Below are 18,143 nucleotides of genomic sequence, written 5' to 3' on the forward strand. Positions count from 1 at the left end.
CTATAAAATAAAAGAACATCTTGTTTTCAATGTGTTGAATGTGGTTTAAATTATGGATCCGGGACCTCAAAGAGGTGTGACGTAATCTCATCGCATTTCTCTCGCATTCACCGCTAAATCAACACTGAATTTTTTTTATGTAAAAAATAATATGAAGGACGAGAGACTTGAATGCAGAAGAATATCTATCTTTTACTATCGTGTCTTGTTATCAGCATTAAAACAGGGCTAAAAACATAACGTAACAGTAACTTGCGGGCGTCAGGTCAATCCGACGGCTGCTCTGAATGCCGATGTTAGAGAGCAACGCTCCTCAGCGCGTACCGAGGCGTCTCCAGACACCTGATTGAAACAACGAGTGCATCAGCGTTGCAGATATACACCCCGCACACGTAGAACGGCCGGGGTTGTTCTTTCTCGCTCTCAGCGGGTATAGACAACCGAGGGCAGCCTAATAGCATTCCCATCTGTTGGTGGCGCCATTGGCCGAAAAGAATAGGCGTCGTTACGGAGTCCCGCGCAGCCCGTGCCGCGGCAACCCCGGCGCACGTCGCTCGCGTCCGCTTGGTGGTTTCCCCTCGCCTTCTCACGCCGTGCGTCCGACCGACTTGGTATTCCGCGAGGCGAGCGAGGCCTCATCTTTCCCCGGACCGCGTTACGTGCGCGTTGGCCATATCGCGCGCTCGCTCGCGCGCGCGATGCTCATCATAACGCGGACGATGGGTCCGGTCCCAGCGAGCCCCATTATCCCTTATGGAGGGTGCCCTCAACGAGATGCATTCCTTGTCGCGCCGCCGTCAGATCAACATATCGGGTGTCGCGCGCTCTCCGCCGATGCGAAGCAGTCGGCGACCACCGAGGGCCGGCTACATTTGCGTTCCATTAGCATTGCTTCGGGCGGGCGGATGTCGGTTGTTCAGTGGACACAAGCATCGTGTCGTCCTCGGCCAGAGCATTCGTTTATTCGGTTGTTTCTTTTGATTTTTCTTTCTTCTTCTTCCTTTCTTTTTCCTTTTTTCAGACAAAAAGCAAAGATATTGAGTTAGCAAAGGTCACTGCGTTCGTCAGGCCTCCTGCCCTCTGGAGCACGAAGAGGCGATTGACGTAGCTACGTTTCCTCACTCTTTTGTATCGGTTCGAAATGCTGATGTCACTTGTTCCTCTTGTGCATGACGCGTTGACCTAGCCTTTATAGAAGCAGACTTATTCAAGGATAAGACCTCACTGCAACATGGTTCGTGTTGCTTTTTAGTGCATGCGCCTTTCTGGACCTTATGACTGTCGACTGCGGGGTGCTCCTAAAGCTGAAGTGACGAACGGGTAAAACATTTATAGTGAAAGCTTTCGTCTCGTTACGCTCGCGCGCTATACCGCGGCAGCCCCACGCAATTCTAGCGCTCGGAATCTGAAACTGCCAGTTCGAGACGGTAATGCTTTTTTCTTCTTCTTTTACAACGTCTCTCACCCTCTGCATATATGTCTTGGTGCATGGTCATTACTTACAGCGCTTTTATTCTTGTTTCCATAGCGCTCCGGTCTCACGTGACCGCTATCATCAGACTGAAATATTCATCTAGGACAATTACAACTGCAGCTTTATTGCTCGAGTTAGCAGGCCCCAACAGCGATAATGAAGGTTGACTATCGTGCAGAGTCCGTTTATTCTCTCTACACAGTTTAGACGCTTTATTGCATGACCATTGCAGGGCCTCCTAAGTATTTTGAAGCAGCCAGTTGAAGGAGCCAATTAAAGATTCTTTCCAAAAAAGAAAAAAAAAAAAAGAAAATGCTATCGTTAAAGAGACATTTGTCCAACATATGTAGGCGCAACTTTGTAGCTTTAAGGAAGTTTTTCTGATGAACTCCGGAGAACAGTTCCAGATTGTTTCAAGCTAGCGAAGTGTTATATTGGCGGGACTTGCGAATCAAGTTGAGAAAGAAGTAGCTGTTGAATGACCAAGTCCGTGAGGTGTGTCGCAGAGTGTATTCCCGTCAACCCTGTACCAAGCATTCCTACTTCGATATTAATCGGCTGCGTCTGCGTCTCTCATTATCTTGTAAGCCTGGAGTGGCTAACTGGAAAGGCACTAAATCACTATCATAAAATGGATACTCGGATGCTCTCGCGCCTCAAGACCCCCTCCCTCCGCTGTTTGTTTCTGAAATCACCATCTGATAATGAGGCGTTCCTGCATTAATTGGGGCTGAACGTATGTGTGAGGCCCTTCTCTCTGGATCAGGGCCCGTATTCGGAAAAAGAATTACGTTAGTGAAGTTGCTAAGAACAAAAACCAGCCAATAGCGATGGAGAACATATTATCGAATTCGGCTGACCAATCAGAATATGTTCTTGCAAAGAAGAAGCTTTGTGAACTCGTCCCCAGATGATTTATAGGATTCTGAGAATCTGTTCGTCTGTTTGAAATCGACATTAGTAACGTGACCATGAGGGCTGTCTTTAGAAGCAGAACTAAATGTACGTATGCGCACCGCACTCGACGTGGCACATTTGAGAGGTGATCGGTTTGTCGAGCGCATGACCGCAGCTAATAGCGGGGGACGGGTGTGCGTTTGTCTGTTGCCGAACGATCTTGCCGAGCAACGATGGCTTCTCTCTCTTTCTCTCTCCCTCTCTCCCTAGACGTTCCCGCTTCTCTCCCATCACTATTCTAAATCGATTTGGGCAGCGCATTGTAGGCGCGCCCTGATAACTACGCTGCAATTTTAGATGTCGCACATCTCACTGACACGCAGCAAGCAGCTGCAGCACCACTCTCCGCGAGGACACTAGGGTTTGGCGCGCCCAAGCCCCTGTGCTGTACCGAAGCTTGGCCGCTTACCTGTTCGCTAGCCGAATTTCCCGCGTCGAGACGGCGCATTCCAAGGGTCAGCCCTCATTGGCTATTCGTCGGGTGTCGAGGCGCCGCCATCTTTCATATATAGGCTGCCGGCGAGGGACGTTCCCCTTCCTCTCGGCCCTCACAAGGCGCGGACGTCGTGGACGTTCGCGCCGCGTCGCCGCCGTGCTCGTCGAATCTCCGCAGGAGGCGAGCGCCCAGGTCGTCGGCGTCCGGCCGGTCCCCGCAGCGTCCTCAGCGCGTGTGGTCCGGCGAGGAGCGGCCAGCTGCGACGCGTCCGTCGTCGTCGTCCCCCGGGGCTGTGGCCCGGAGCGCCCCAACGGCGGCGCCGAATTAAGGCGCAATTAGCCATTAAACGCGCCGGTTGCGCCGGTCAGCGGCGCTACGGGGTTCCGCTCCGCCGCGGGCGTCGTGGGCGTCGGGGCCGCGCGCCACCCTTTGGTCCGGGCCTACGAGTCCATTACTGGAGGCGCGCGTTCGGTCATTAATTCGCGGCGGCGGCCTCCGGCGTGCGCGCGCCTCTTTTGGTGCCCGGCGGGCGAGGGGAAAGGCGAGCGGAAGCTTTCGGCTTCTCCTCCGGCGCGGCGCTCTCCTAATGGAGACCATGGCGCCGATGGCGCTTTCATTTGCCGCCGCCCAGCGCTTGACCAACCGGGCCTCGCCTGGGGCTTCATAAAACGGGGCCTGTCGTCTCCTGTTGGCTCTGCTTTCTTGCTTCGGCTGGCCCTTTTCTCTCGTCTTTTTATTGTTATTTTTTTTTATTGCGCGGTTGCGATCCTTTCCTCTCGCTACTCTCTGCGTTGAGGGTGAAGGGTGCCCTTCCACACTAAGCTGGCCGCCCGCTTTACGTCTTTCTGTACATCCCCCCCCCCCCCCTTCCCCACTTCCTTTCTTTTTCTTCTTCGATTCGATCTGTTTCATTTGAGGGAAAGCCACTCGTGAGTCGCAGTAGCAGCCGTGTTGTTGGCCGGCAGTGACATTCGCGACGACCCCTCACCTCCCCTTCTCGCTTTCTTTCCGGCACAGCATGAGCACACGTTGCAGGTGCCGTCTCGCCGAGATGATTGCGTGGTTCCTTTCCCAACCTTAGACTGCGAGTAATCAATCCGACCCCTCCTGCGAGTCTTACTTCAGCTGGGTGGTCGTGGTGGCGAAACGTTGGGCTGGTTATAAACGCCCTCCTTAAGTAGTCAGTGCTCTCCTTGAGAGCGAAAACCGGAGTGGCATGGCGAGAGCACCTGCTTCGCCAAAGTCTTCGGGAACAGGCGGCAGAAGGCTTAACGGAGATAATTTAGACCAGAAGTGAATACATACCAGCGTCGTATTTCTGTTTCCTGCTGGACGGATTTCGTAATAATGCTTATGTACTGAAACGTTCTATATTGTATCTGTTGTGAACTCGATTAACAATGTCAGCGCAAGCGTAGTTCACGGTGGCGTGTTTTCTGGCACCTGTCATCGATGAAATTGGTTACAGCGATGAGGAAAGCAGACGCCCGCCGTTTTATGCGCTAGAAGATACGTAGTGTTGCAACACAGCGACCTTAGATTTAGCTTTACCCTCGTGCTTTTATCGTATCGTGAATATATGCACAAAAAAACTGACACTTTCAAAAGAAAGATTTCAAGTAGTAAAAAGAAAAGTTCAAAGTACTTTTCAAAGTTGTCATATGGAAAAAAATAAAGAGATGCCAAAGAAGTTTCCAAAGACGAACTCGATAGGGAGTGCTTGTTTCCGGGGTTTAAAAAAACTTAATAAATAAAGAGAAACATAAAAAAAACTAAAAAAAAAAGAAAAGCACGGCATGCAGTGTCATTCTGAGTGAAACACATCACGCCCACTTCTAGTAGAATACAATGCAACATGCTTCGAAGACCTCCTTTAAAACAACAAATGCGCATGGTTGAGTTTTCCTTTTTTTTTTTTTTGCACTGTTGGCTTCTAACACCTCCTCCGTGGCATTTGCGTTGTCGTATTCGCAGGGAGCCTTCACCACGACTATTTGAATCTAGAAAGGACGACTGTTACTGATCGAGTACGTAGTTACGTTGGTTGCGAAACAAAGTGTGAGGATCGAAACAAGGGCATTGTTGCGCCATATTAGCACAGACCAGTCCTGAGAGTAACGCTCCTCCAGGGTTTCTACAAATATAGAACATTATATGTAACGTGACTTGGTGACAGCGCCATAATGCTCTTGGTATTTGATCATTATGGGCTTCGCGCTTTCAATTGTGGTAGTAGTCTGCCTTATTGCAAAAGTAGTTCTCTGAGTCGTTCCGGTATGACCGGAAATATGAGCAAATCGTCGTATTTTGTCCACTTCTCCTCGTTGCTCCATCAAGGTGTCTGACATCAACAGGAACTTGTCATGTTTATGAAATTTCCCGCATTTTGAAGATTCAGGAAAGATACAGGAAGATTTCAACGCGGTTGCTTTGAATTAAAGAAATTGGTACGTTCATTATAGTTACGGGGAAGATAGTGATTTGCTAGAAGGAAGCGAAGTTCGCAACCTAATCTAGGCCATCCGAAAAAAATTGTGTATTTTGCTGCTTTTGTGAGTATTAGCCTCCCCGGGTGATTAATGAAACGCGGTTTTCAGTCAAATCTGACAGTGCATTCCATCTGATACTGGTAGTACTGGTAGTAGTTGCGGAACATTATGAACTGGCATTGTACTTTGACAAGCTGTAGACTACAATACTTCCTTGCACTTGAAGCTCCAACGTCATAAACTGGCCAGGCAATTTTCGTAAAGACAGTCGGGGAAAACCTGCAAAAGTTAGGGATTTTGAAAGTTCCAACGTAGTAGACACCCTCTCTATGCTGAAAACTTTTTTTATCTTGTTGCTTTCTTCGAAAGAGTTCCTCGGAAAATAGGGGAGATCCTTACCGACGTAGCCCTGTGAAGTACTCCGAGGTTACCGAGTATTTTAAAAATTCCATGCGTTCTTTTCATTCACTTCTTTTTTCTAATTCCCTCTCATGGCTCGCTTGTCTTCCAGCGGAGAGAAACAGACCTGTTTTGTGTCGTGGCTTGGTTCTTTGCTTTGCGCAGTGCACGCCATCATTAATAACGTTGCCTCGAGACGGCAAAAGCGAGTGCCTTTCTCGGATTTAATATTAAAACCGTTGGGCGTCTCGCACCTTTTCAATGCTAAACCCTGTCGGGGTCCTGGCTTCGCTGGGGCTCTATCGTTCTTTCATGGAGGAAGCAATTTGTACTACTGTCCGTAGAGCTGCAGTCAATTTGTTTTTGTTTCAATGCTGTATACTATCCGCCGAACTCCTTTAGTTTCAGCAGTCCAAAGTAAAACAAATGACTTGACTCGCCGTCAGAGGGAAAGAGGGAAAAAAGAAAATCAGCAACCTGGGTATTTTGCCCAGGACAGTGGGTGGGGTGGGGCTCGGACGTTCTCGAGAGGCCAATAAAGGTTCAGTAGGTGGCGTTATCTATCAGACCAATAGCTTTTTTTATTTGTTTTTGCTGACTACCGTCTCTCTTTCCTGTGCCTGATGTTCTTTCTTAAGCGCTATCCTTTGTTGCTAGCTATATTGGCCTCCGCGTCTGCTTCGCTATATTGTGCCCTTCCATTTCCTCATGTTTTCTCTCTCTTGGTTTCGTCGAGATGACACTTCCCCGACCTCCGAGAAGACAGATGATGAATTGAAGGTGCCAGCGCTGCGGTGCACTAGTGGTGCGTTAGTTCAGGGTTCCTTTCCCGGTGTGCTTTCACTGCTTGGTCCTTACGTTGAGACGCTTTCGCCGACCGTCATAAACAAAACCTGAGGAGCGGAATCAGATGCTCAGGCAGGATGCGCGACGGGCTGTGTGACAGAAAAACAATGAATTGGCACATCATAGCAGCCGTACAGCCGTACGCGTCTCTAACTATTTTCTCGCTTTTTTCTATCTTCCTTCAATGGTTATCCAGCTATACCTACTCACCGTCTGTGGTTCCGAAGGAGTGCGCGTCTGATCTTCGCAAGGAGCCTTTATGGAACGGGGCATGCTGCCATCAGCACGCAGAGAACGGTTCGTCGAAAAATGAACATTTCGGAGCCGGCCTGTTTCCCTGTACTGAAGTCAGTAAATATGTATACCCGTCTACTCCCGCAGCGACGGCTTTGTTGCGGGGCACGAATATTCAAAAAATCTCTCGTGCGTGCTTGTGAATGTGCCAGAACCGCAATAGCGTATTGATCAGGTGTCTAGCTGAAGCTGATTCCTGTCCGTTGGTTTCACTGGCGTGAGTGCCGCTTTGACTCGATTGTCGCGAGAACCGGCCCCACCAAAACAAACGTTGCGTCTCGATGTGTTCACTCTCTAGCCTAACGTTCATTTCAGTCGTTTTTCTTCGAGGTTGCAGTATGTCCGCGTTTCATGAAACATACAAATAAGGAAGCAAGAAAGAAATAACTGTTTTAGGAAGCTGTGTTTCCTTGCGTAATATTTATAAAAGAAGCATCCTGTAAAATGTCACCGGCTTCTTTTATTGCCTGCTTCTGCCATCATGTACAATTGATGAAAAATAAATTATTATTATTATTATTATTATTATTATTATTATTATTATTATTATTATTATTATTACTGAAACTTCTCATGGTTGCTTTTTGGGACGAGCAGTTACGTCTCACAGTCCTATCGCCATCTACCATTTCCCTTTTTATCGCTGATTTTCACCCTTCACAAAAGCGGTGCCAATTCATAGACCGCCCTACCGTCCTCCTTTCGGTAGAAGAAAAGTATCCCTTTGCATTGAATTTGCGGAGAACCTTGTGGCTTCACCTGGCGTCTGTTTACCATGCGTGAAGCACGCTTTACAGGGGCTTGAGGCGCCTCGCCAGTCTGAAGGGTCGTTTTCATTTCGTTATACTTTTTGTTTTTGTTGTGTACTATCTTCCGATAGATCTACTTTCGGGAGTTTACCTCAGGCCTTCAGTGTGTGGTACTTAAGACGTAGTGCTTCCCACGTCGCCGTGATAATCCTAGAAGAAAAGAAAGAAAAGACGATTGATCCTTCTTTTCCCAGGAAAGTCTTGCATCTATCGAGAACACTCCGCTAGAAGAGTTCGATAACTATGAACGTTCGCCGGCATGGATTGGTAAAATATGGAACCGGGGAGCAAGAACGAGGTGGTGCTGGTCGGAAGGCTAGAAGCAGAGGAGGGATTCGAGCCTCCCATGCGGCGATGCAGGTTTTTCAACGGGGAGGAAATGGCCGACACCTACAATTTATTAGCGGGATGGTTTGTGCTCGAGATTAGCGCCGCTATCAGCCCGCCTCCAGACGGTGGCGGGCCTCAGTGGTTTGTTTGCACGGCGCCAGCGGAGCAATCTCGGCGGCTTTTTGGAGGCCTGGCCCCGCTACCTGGGTCATAATCTGCATTGGCGCCTGTCTGATGCTAAAGACGGGCATCGATAAAGCCTCTTCCCGCCTCTAAATCTCACGGCTTCACTTTTGCTCCGCTCCATTGATCGTCGATGTAGCGGCCTATTTCATTCTGCCCTGATGTTATACAGCATCATACAACTCTCCCTTATTATATTTTTTTCTACTTGCTTCGTGTCATGCCCGTTACAGCGCTTGAATCGTCTGCTTTCATTCTTTACTTTCTTTCTTCTTTTTATTTTTGAGTTTGTACGCTGTACCATTCCACGAATAATGCGATGTTTTGCTGAAGCTATAACGCTATCAGTGCTGGAAGGCGTTGAATCAAGCTTTCAATTTTGGATTACAGTTTTGGCATGGCAAATAGTAATCGTCATTCAAAGCAGGTGTTGGGTATGCCAGCAAACAACAATATCACCCCGTCACTGTTTCTTGTAGCCATTGATCGAAGGAAGCAATTATTGACGAATAAATTTGACTACATGTCATCCGAAATGTAAATAAAAAGATCAATTCAGCTTGCGAAGTTTCTTTGTCGGTCCCTTTAAAATGAAAGGAGAAAGAAACACGTGTTTACTGTTTTCTTTCTCTGAGGAAAAAGTTGACCATCTTGCTTTCTTTTTTCTTTTCGCTGGCTAAAATTTCATTCACTCTCTTTCCTTCTCGCTTGAGAAATTTCATTCATTCTGTAAAACTTAATTCTAACGTTTATGCGGGGAATTTATGCCAATCTTCAATGCTCCACGTGGTAGCGAGCGGCTTGCTTGATCTATTGCTGCTTGTGTTCATCGTGGTTGACGTTCACAAGCGACTTCTCGCAGAGTGAATTTGTTCTTGCGCAAACTCTATCTATGTCGTCGCGTTGCTTCTCTTCCTTCTTTCGCGATGCGGCTTCGTTGCCTCACCACACGCGTTCCCTGCTGAGAATGTCGACTTTCGCCGGAATGCATGGCCGTATCTGTAGCGCCCGCGAGCCGCAAGCCATTAGCTGAAGCACGTAGGCGTCCATTCTCCTGGGTGTCCGCGGTCACAACGACGCCTCGACTTCGAGTAGATGAGGCCCACCGTGATGGTATGAGGAATATTCCGTGCTTTGCGTGCCGTGGCTTCCAAGAACATACTATGGGGCGGTAGGTTGCTCGCTCGAGTGAGGAATGGCGCTTGGAGGAATTTCTGAGGTATTGCCCTCTTATATGCAGCCATATTTGCGCAGGTAGTGCGGCCTCTTTCGTCTGGGTGCTAGATATCTTTACTTTTTCGTGTACGATCTCTCACGTAACGAACAAACTATGGCTGGCTGGGTGCCTCAACGCGCGACTCGCCGCAGTGCGCTCAACTTTCTCGCTGAAAATTCAGAACCAAATTATTTACACACAATCACGACACTTGTCTGTATTGATGCTTTAGCGTTAGGCCGTGCTGTTCACCAACGCAACAATCAGTGTGTTCAGAAATACGTGTGTTTGCCTGTAAGTATACGTGTGCTTGTGTGTGTCTGTGTGAGTTCGTTCGTTCGTTCGTTCGTTCGTTCGTTCGTTCGTTCGTTCGTTCGTTCGTTCGTTCGTTCCTTCGTTCGTTCGTTCCTTCGTTCGTTCGTTCGTTCGTTCGTTCGTTCGTTCGTTCGTTCGTTCGTTCGTTCGTGCGTGCGTGCGTGCGTGCGTGCGTGCGTTCGTTCGTTCGTTCGTTCGTTCGTTCGTGCGTGCGTGCGCGCGTGCGTGCGTGCGTTCGGGCTCACTCACGGATATTTTGTGCCTGCTCACGTCATCTGTTTCAAATCCAAGCAGTGTTTGTATTTCTTTTTTATTTTGTATCGTCTGTCGCTATCTATATTGCCAGGACACACAGCTTACTGGCCCGCTGCATCGCCAATCGTCTTGCCTCATTGCAACTTTTGCAATTCCGCACGCCAGCCCTAGAACACCAACGGAGACTCGCGCAGAAGCCAGGATTACGAACGCGCCCAACTGGCGAGACCCAGCGAGAGAGCCGCTTACCCGCCCCACGCCGTCGCGGTTGCGCGTGCCGTTACCTCAAGTGGCTTACCCCCTTCCTTTTCATGCGACCGCTCTTCCCGCTTGCGGCGCGTTAATCCCTCCCGACGGGGACGCGCAATCGGCGGTTAGCGTCCCCTCCGCTCGTGCAGACCGGGGAGGCCCCCTTCTGCCAGTCTCGGCGCTGCTTTGATGCTCGCCAGCCTTGTTTGTTCCGTGCTGGAGAACCCCTGCGTTGAGCCGATTGCTAGGCGCCGGCGCAACTTTTGCAGCCGTCTTGCACTGACCGAAGGGTTTGGTATGCTTCTTGCACGGCCATTTCGGGGAACACCGTTCCTTTCTCCGAGTTCGCGTCGGTTGGCATATCAAGTGGCGTTACTTGGCGGCGACATACTATTAGGCAATTGGCGCCTTGTCGCTTCTTCGCGATCGATAAAGAAGCATGCTCCTTGAGATGCGTTAGTGGCAATAAATTCATTTTGTCGCAACAGGCGGTGAGCCCTGCTCCCGTTAATGAAATTGGCAAGCTCTTTAGTGCATTGCACACTGCTGATGAGAATTTACCTATCTCGAGGCAGGCATTTAGTGCTGCAGCGAACAGTCGGTGAACGTACTATATATGCCGCCAGATGCTGCAGCTGGCTAGCTGGAGTCGCAATGCTGGTAACCTTGATACTTTTGTGGCACATATTCATCCAGTATCGTTGTCGGAGCACGGAAGCCACGAGAGGGGGGAATTTCCTGTCGACCATATCGCACATCGTTGAAGACACGCGTGTATTATATACGTTGAGGAAATAATTTCACAGGGCACCGATTAATCCGGGGAGGAGTCCTTAGGTTGCAGGGAAAGTGGGTGTTTTGGACGTAGACGTGTTTCGCGCAGCTCTTGTGTTCAGTGGCGCGTGAGACTTTAAATAAAGACCCTTCCGTTTCTTTGGTACACTTTGATTATCTGGTCATGACTCTTCTATATTTAATGGGAATACTGCCCTTATTTGTTAATTGGCGGTATTGTCTTTTCTCGAAAGAGAGAAAGATAAGGTAACCTGGGTCTTTACAAATCACTTGTTGCCCGAGCCGTTGATGCTGGTGTCGCAAGTGATACCGAGAGATAAACGTAACGGAAAAACGGTGACGTTAGCCACAGGATACCATCGTTCGGCTACCCTTTACTTGGGGAACGGGAAATTAATGGGGTACAAAATATGAGTGAAAAAAATGAAGAAGAACAAGGGGCACAGTTGTCTTACCTGTCCAGATGGATGCTGATAGGTATGACGACATGCATGTCTTGGATGAACTTGTTATGACACGCAAACATGTATTTCTTTTTCTGAAGCCTCGTCGCGTCTGCTTTTCTCTGCCAGACGCACGTTTTCATTCATGATGCGCCAATCAGCGGCAACTTACCACATTCCATCTCCTTTGCAACAATGAAATGCCTGCAAAACACAGAAAAAGATTAGTACCCCACCCCCTCCCAACAGCGGCTCTGTGCGACGTCTGCACCAGCGAAGAGAATATGGAACGTTTATCGCGCCATTGTCGTTAGTTTCGTTCGGAAAGACAAACACTATCTATCGCATTGCGACGACAGAACGAACATCCATTGTCCGTGCAGGCGCTACTTGGAAGACCGCGCTCACCGCTCGTCGGCTCACAATGTTGTGAAGACACATTTGTCTTTTTTTGAAGGCGACTGTCCTGTGTGAACGCCTTTGACTTTGCGCCCTCCGCGTGCGTTCACGACCTTACCGCGTCTTTACGCCCCCCCCCCCCCCCCGCCACCCCTTCCTGTTTCATCTCATCTTTCTATTCCTCCTTTCTTGTTTTCCAATGTAAAGTAGCCAACCAGACGTATTTCTGGTTAACATCCATGCCTTCTCTCTTTCTCTCCTCCTCCTTACCTATTTATTCTAACCAAAATGGCACTGTCTGTCTCTCTCTGCGTCGTCGTCCAGTGTCTTTATTATTCTCCATGTTTCTTATGGGTCACACGCCTAGTTGAGACGTCGTTATGTGCCGTTGTGTTTTCGCTTGCGTGTGTTAGAGCATGCTGTGTGTCTTCTTATTTTTCCCCCGTAGCTACTATTCGCTCACGGATGAACGAAGCTTCTTTGATGCCACATAAACTATACACATTTGTTTTTAAACAAGCAAGACAAGCACCACGTGTATATTCCAGGCGTGCATTTTCGTTTTGCGTTTCCGTTTACCGCGCGTATCACGTTAATGTTCTCGTTCTTAAAGCGAACGGGGAGAAACGAACTAATAAGGTGCTGTTGCCGGCGAGTTCGTAGATGTGAAGTCTCAGCACAAACGTGAATACTGCGGCCGAGAGCAATCGTTTTGTAGAGAGAGAAATGAAAAAAAAAAAGAAAGAAAAACAACAAGAACTTTGACCTGTATGGATAATTTCGTCTTCCAGTAGCGCCATTTGACGCCGCCGTTCTAGCGTGCAGCCATAAAGAACCCTTAGTGCGCTTATACTGCTACGTGTCTCCTCGTCCGCCCGTGATCTCACGAGCACTCGATCACGGCATGATTACTAGGCTCGAAGTCGCGGGCGCGTCGAGTGCGCTACTTCGCAGCTTTTCGCTTGCGTGATGTGTGTGTGTGTGTGTGTGCTTGTCGCGGACTCTGTAGACGCTGCTGCTCCGACCCAATCTGTCGGCGCCAATGGTGGTGCCTGTCTTTTGCCATCACTTTGCACGCCTGTAAAAATAAAGAGAGAAATGAAAAGTGGCGTAAAAGGGGGCAAATTATGGCAGTATGGAGGGTGAAGCAAAAAACTGAGACACATCCGCACAAGATGTCTGCCATTCTTACGTGCGTCTATCTTCGCTTTGTTTCATATTGTCTCTTTCTCCTTTTTTTTTTTTAAATGTGCCTGTGGGCTTTATCGCGCCCCCTTATGGAAGGTTACCATTCGGACAGTTATTGAGAGCGAGCGAAATCTCCATTGATTACTATAGCGTCCGTTTCTTCTCCAAGGAGTGCGAGGCGGAGGACGCTCGCTTAACCAGCGTCCATCGATTGGCCGCAATCTGTCCGCCGAAGATCGCCGGCATGTAATTCGAGTGCGCGGCGCGCTGTAGGCTCGCTGGCTGTGGGACCGAACAAAGGGCTTCAGCAGTGGTTGGAACCGAGCGGAAGGCGTTTGAGGGAGCTGTTGAGGGGCCGTGGGGAGAGGGTGGGGAAGGAGGAAAAGACTCGGCTCCGGAAAGCTTCACGCTGGCAGCGTGCCATTATAATGAGCACCCGGAGAAGGCGCCAGTCCGTGGGAAAGCATCAACACGTATAGCGTCTGAGGATCGTTAGGCTTCGCGGCGGTGACCGAAGCTCGGCCCTCTTTCCGTCCTCGGCGGCCTCCTTCCGCCGCTGTCCCCGTGCGGTGCGCGGGCGGGTGGAGTGCAAGTGTGCCTTAATGAGCGTCGGGCCTAGAGAAAAAAAAAAAGAAAGAAGAAAAGAAAGCGAGAAGGGGTCGGGCTCGCTTTATTTTAACAACGACCTCCTTCCGCCCAATCCAAGCTGATTTTTTTCGCGACGTCCCCGCTCTCTTTATCTCCCTCTCTTATTCGTTACATTTCGTTACGTGCGTTCCTTGAAGCAGGCGACGTCTATGACTACCCTTTTTTTTTTTTTTTTTTTGTAACTGAGGGAATTCTCCTCCTAGCGTGCTTGTCTACGCAGCGTATCGTGGGTTTGATCCGGTCGTTGACGTGGTTACTTGCTTTTCGATAAATGTGGAGTGATTATGTAACCTCCGTTCACTGACGTCACGGCCATGTCGCGTTTTCTGCGTGAGGCAGTATAGATTTCATTTTGTTATTTTGATGCTACTTTTCTTATTGGCTTATTGTTGTATTTATTGGCTAAGATATTGGTGTAGCTAACCCTTTTAGCGACAAGGCAATATCTCGCAGTTGATAAAGAAGAAAAATAAAAACAAGCCGACGTCGCGCACTATCTTCTGCATTCTTATGTTTAGAGGGAAACTGACCGGCATTAAATGCGTTTCTCAATTTCGCTGCTACTTTCGGATCTGCAGGATAAAATTTTCACTATGTATCCTGGTGCGTTCGTAGTGATTCTTGAGATACCAAGATTGCGCTTATAGTGAGACAAAGAAAGAAAGAAAGAAAGAAAGAAAGAAAGAAAGAAAGAAAGAAAGAAAGAAATAGTGTGTGTGAGTTTATGTTTGTGTCGGGGCGAAAGGGCGCTGCGACGAAGTACACAAATGTTTCTAATATATTTTGAAATTTTAAAGGCAGACATTTCGTAGATATATTCCTGGTAGGAAAAATAAATTTTGGTTGGTGTTTTCATTGCTCTTTAATATTTAAATTTTGAATGATGCTGATATTGAAAACGCAGGAAACTTTAATACTAGTTTGCACCTTCACAGGTGTAGAAAAATACATCAGGCATGATGGAACAGTGTCTGGAGAACATTACAATTAAAGTATAGCTTTTCTGCACTCTTTAAACAGTGTGCTTTTTCTTTTTGCAAAGGAAATACATTCGGCCGCAGTGTTTCTTTATATGGAAAGTAATTTCTCACCTGGAATATGGAGTACCATTGGTACAGCGCACAAGAAGTCGAGATTGTCTGACAGTTTTCAGCGCTCGCACAGAAGAGCACATCGTAGCAAAAAAGCAGGAACGAAGGTGGTCTCAAAAGTATACACTTGAACTGGAGCCGCAATCTGACTGTCCTTCTCGAGTGCTTTTGCAGAGACAATAATGTCGTGGAAATGCGACATTCCTTCTTGCTCTCGCCACTTCCGCGTGGACAGTGCTTGTTAACTGCTGTGTGGTTAAGTGTGGTTTCAAAATAGGTCTGCAAGCCGAGCGCAAATAGCTGATGTTTACAACGTTGACATCGTCGTCCTATACCCGTGTGACACGGGCGCTTATCAACAACTGTTGACTTGAGTTAATGATTGTGCTGCTTCTCAAACCCTATAACACTCGAAGGACTTGTGTCGTTACGTGGTAAATCCGAAGGCAGTCGACATGTTTCAGTAACCAGAAACGAACTGCATTGATGCCTCTGTCGCGAGCTGCCATCCCCGCAATTGACCAGCACACGAATTTACCCTATTTTAAACAGCTAGTTTCCATTGCTTGTATAGTAGTTTTACGTTCGTCGGCTAGTAGTGTAAGGCGCTTCCCTCTCGCTTGCGCTTGCTGTACACGCAGCTATTTAAGAAAATGAAAAATAAAACAAAGAAACTGCTTCGCGCGTTCTTTGTTTAACGCATCTTGCGTATATTCTTGATTACCGCTGAAGTGCACCCTGCTATATACCCTGTTACATCATATGCACTTTGTTATGATTGCTGCTGATATACACCCTGTTATACAGCGATGTGATGCGAAATGATGTGAAATTTAGTTGTTTTCTTTTGCACACTCGCGCAGTTTTCTAGTAAAATGATAGGATTCGCTTCACCGGCCTGGCAGCATACAGGCTGCTGATGCGAAATAATAAAGCACTCATACGAAATAAAGCATTTCTCTCACTTTTATTAGTGATTATTTTTCCAACGCGTCGCTTCGAGCGTGGTTGTGAAAACAATGCTGCCGAACATTGTTTAACTACTTATAGGTAGCTTCCAGTCCTGCTGGTGACGTGAGCTCATATAAGTAAGCTGATGTTCCCATTTCTTGCTACTTTTGATTTTGAGGATTTTTGTGACATTCCTTTTAAAACGGTATTGTCACAAATAGTCATGTATCCTGGGGCGCTATAAAGTAATGCTGTTCCAGACATTTCTATTCCACTTCTGCAATCAGCCCTCCAGGATTGGTCAAAAAATTTTCAACCACCACCACCTACGGCGCCTATCTTGTCACGTGACGTCACTAAAACCGCGAGAATGCCCCATCTGATATGATATGCGCACACTGATTATACATGGCTGGGCCGAACGAAAAGGAAATTATTGCTGATTCGAAGCCTTTTTTTACCATTGACGAAAAAGGCGTCGTTTGACCAATTGCTATTGGTGAAACTTTTTCGGGCTGCTCCCACTTTGCCCATCAGTCACGCGACGTCAGAAAACCGCGATAACTCACCCCGTCAAAGTGACGTGTACGCGATAACGACGCTTTAATGTGCCCAAAAAAACTGAAAATTTTTCTTAATAGCCGGAGACTGCCCCGTTCCTAAAGGAATAGAAGATGGCTGCCCGCCGATCGCTGTGGCACTGGCTACTCGGAGCCTCCGGGGAGAATGGATTTATTTGCGTATAATAAAATATTTTGCGTGGCAATATAATGTTATCGAGGCCTTTCGGCACGCATGCGACATTGCTCTGCCATTTTGCTGAGGATCTGTTTTAGCGGCATTTCTAGCCTTCCGTTGCATGCCGCCGCGATTTTCGACCAGCCATTCTAAGCTAAGTAAGGGGAAGTGGACCAATCGCAGACGCCGGCACCACCCACCTCATCCAGTTATCTACTTTCACTGTGCTGGCTCGGCCCCATCGAAACTCCCTCCGCTTGAACCTCTTCTCAGCCAATTGGATTTTTTTTAAAAAACTGCTCAATGTAGGCAATGCTATTCGCTTTGAAAGCAAAAGTAAGTGACATCCTATAAACGAGAAATGCGTTTGATTGGGCTTTTCAAACAACGCTGCGGGTTACTGGCCGATACTTCCGTTGGTGGTTACGTAAGTTTGACGTCAGGAGATTGGAGTAAAAACAGATTGGAATAGTTTTGCGTTATAGGGTCCCTGCTTGAGCTAATCATGTTTTAGTATGTTTATTGCAGTCTACTATTTTGACTTTCGCTGCTTTATTTTGTAAGGTGGCCGATGCCTGCAGCGAACCTTGTACCATATTGTTTGTGCTTCTCTCTTTTTTTTTTTTTTCGCCAACACTACCATACTCCGCGCTCTTTTGGGGCGCCACTGGTTTCGCCATTTTGCGAGGGAGATGAACGCTCGAAGCGTCACCGGTGTGAACTATCGAAAGTAAAATATTTCGACCTGTGGGTGTCGGCCTTCTGGCTCAAAGCGTGCAGGTCTTGCCCCATCTAGAAAGTTTGATTTCACGTGTCAACACGCTCTACAGGAAAGGAAAAAGAGAGACTCGCTGCTTCGGTGAGAGGCGCTGCAGGACCCCGTGAATAACGTTATTCAGAAGCAAGTGAAAAACGAGTCCTAACAAGCTTACTATGCACTGCGGCCGAATGCCAACGGCGGAACCGTCGTTTATCCAAACAGGGGCCACTCGGTTTGGCGTGTATAACGGAGAGCGCCTGGATAAGTGTGGAAACGACAACCTTTCGTCGTTTCGTCGTTGTCTGCGTCGTCCTGTGCCAGCTGTTTTATTCATTCTGTACGGGTTGCACTTCGTTTTATTTGATTTCATTTTACCGCGAGTGCAGTGGAGCGCGTAACAATGCCATTCGCGGGGAAGCCCATTCGTCAATGTTTTCCCCGTTTATGCATGCATACACGCGGTCGCCCTGCCTTTCGCTGTGGGGATTTTTTTTTTAACTTTTGTTTCGTTCTTTTTTCTTCGGCACACCAGTTGCCGAAGCCCCCTACGAACAATGCCCGTGAAATGGAGCACTTATGCATGGTGAACTTTTTGTTTGTTTCACAGCTTTTGAGCTCTTTTACGTTACTACTTAGGAATGCGACGTCATGGAAAACCGTACAAGCTGTTTGACGCCATTGTCGCGTGCTGCTTCGTTCTAGCGTAGCACTTCACAAAGCGCGCGTGCGTCTCGTGTAAGACCAGTTCTCACTTTGTGCGGCTTGTGTGCGGCGAGAGACCGCAGAGTCAATCGTTGCGTGTTTTCCGTGTTGCGGTGTCGCGGGGGAAGCCACTACCATCTCGCCGGTGAGAGTATGCGGCATTCTTTACGTCATGC

General features: G+C 48.1%; 2 long non-coding RNA genes across 2 annotated transcripts in view; both read right to left on the bottom strand.

Annotated features, from left to right (window-relative positions):
* Positions 1 to 5,558, bottom strand: part of LOC126531483 (uncharacterized) — a 41,875-nt gene extending 36,317 nt beyond the window's left edge. Inside the window, exon 1 of the long non-coding RNA XR_007599647.3 lies at positions 2,841 to 5,558. This is a non-coding gene — a long non-coding RNA (uncharacterized lncRNA). The remainder of the gene's footprint in view (positions 1 to 2,840) is intronic.
* Positions 5,559 to 7,335: 1,777 nt separating this feature from the next.
* On the bottom strand, positions 7,336 to 11,963 carry LOC129384813 (uncharacterized). The gene is made up of 2 exons (XR_008612449.2): positions 11,503 to 11,963; positions 7,336 to 7,854 (listed from the first exon to the last, which is right to left on the bottom strand). It is a non-coding gene; the product is annotated as an uncharacterized lncRNA (long non-coding RNA).
* Between the last annotated feature and the right edge of the window lie 6,180 nt (positions 11,964 to 18,143).

The sequence above is a fragment of the Dermacentor andersoni genome, chromosome 5, assembly GCF_023375885.2.
Source record: "Dermacentor andersoni chromosome 5, qqDerAnde1_hic_scaffold, whole genome shotgun sequence".
NCBI lineage: Eukaryota > Metazoa > Arthropoda > Arachnida > Ixodida > Ixodidae > Dermacentor > Dermacentor andersoni.